Source organism: Formica exsecta, unplaced genomic scaffold, assembly GCF_003651465.1.
Source record: "Formica exsecta isolate Colony F162 unplaced genomic scaffold, ASM365146v1 scaffold3311, whole genome shotgun sequence".
NCBI classification, from domain to species: Eukaryota; Metazoa; Arthropoda; class Insecta; order Hymenoptera; family Formicidae; genus Formica; species Formica exsecta.
The window spans coordinates 1-1,567 of NW_021850563.1; the positions used below are offsets into that span (position 1 = coordinate 1).

A 1,567-nucleotide genomic window follows, 5' to 3' on the forward strand; every position below is an offset into this window, starting at 1 on the left:
ATTTATAAATATTTATCATATATATAAATATTATGTGCTGTTTGAGATCTTGAAATGACATGGATGTATATTCGCTCGATAGAGAAAAAAAAAGCGAAAAACCTGAAAAAGAGAGAAATTATATACAAAATATATCATAATTGGCGCCTACGAAGCAACACTGGAGCAACATGGCGCAGCCTATCCGAGAATCATTTTGGCGGTATAATGTCCGCCATACATTTTCGATCCCGCCAAAAAGATATTCTCGGATAGGCTGCGCCATGATGTTCGAGTTCGTGATTGGTCGTAGTCTTACCGTTATTGTGCAGGATGTGAACCTCGATCATTCTTAGTTCAGTCGTTGCAGTGGTAAGTGGTGTACAGTGTGTAGCAATAAACGATAGTGAACGAAGAATATTGAAAAGATTAGAGTGTGATATTGCAGGATATTCAGCAGAGATTACGTCGCTTGCAGCAATATCGTCGAGAAAACACGTAAATATGAAAACAACAAAATTAAAATCAACTATGTCGCGAAAATCGTTGTACAGTTTATCCATAAGGCAACGAAGTCGAATCATGTACGAAGTTAGACAAAATTTACGTTTACAATATCGTTTAAAATGCAAAACTGCCATTACAGAGTCGAAGAATGATCGTGATATTCAAGATGCTCCTGGTCCATCAATTACTGAATGTTATAGCTCTTTTTCAGATATTATAAATGATACTTGCAATTACAGGCGTGATATTAATGTAGAAGATGATGGGGTTTCTTTTTCTGTCTCTGATGCCAGTATATAGTTTCATCCTTCAAAATTACTTCTATGGGATCATCTTTCCGTAAACGTTTAGCGTCTTGCTTCGTAAATAATAATATAACGCATATGCAAGGTAATAGTATATTATCTCTTCTTCGTACACATCCCTGTTTTAATAAATTACCGAAAGATGTTAGAACGCTTCTTGATACACCACGTACATGTGCTGTCGTGTCTCGTGTAGAACCAGGAGAGTATATTCATTTTGATGTGGAAGCAGGAATTATTAAATATCTTTCAAATATTTCTATCGCATCTACTGTTAATCAATTGGAACTAGATTTCAATATAGACGGATGTAGTTTAGATAAGTCAGGTAGCATTCAGATCTGGCCCATCCAATGTAGAATTGCAAATATACAATATGCAAGGCCTATAGTAGTTGGAATTTATAAAGGTGCGCATAAGCCATGCGATTCCAATATTTTCCTGGAAAAATTCATTATGGATATTAGAAAGATCATGTGTAGTGGAGGTATTAATTTTCATGGTAATAAGATTCCAATAAGATTAAGATGTTTCATAGCTGACGCACCAGCTCGAGCTTTTATTCTGAATCATTGTAGTCATGTGTCCTGCCAGCCTTGTTCCAAGTGTAAAGTTTCTGGGATACGTCATGAAGGTCGTTATGTTTTCAATGGCACTAATCATCCTCTTCGCACAGATGAAGAATATATCAGATCATAAGATGAAGATCATCACAAAGAGGGCAGAAGCCTATTATCAATGCTTCCAATAGGTATGGTTTCGCAAGTTCCTTTTGA

The 1,567-nt window shown here is 36.1% G+C and overlaps 1 long non-coding RNA gene across 1 annotated transcript; it reads right to left on the minus strand.

The window, feature by feature from the left end:
- LOC115238298 lies at positions 1-1,567 on the minus strand. The gene is made up of 3 exons (XR_003884483.1): positions 1,339-1,567; positions 299-1,232; positions 1-102 (listed from the first exon to the last, which is right to left on the minus strand). It is a non-coding gene; the product is annotated as an uncharacterized LOC115238298 (long non-coding RNA).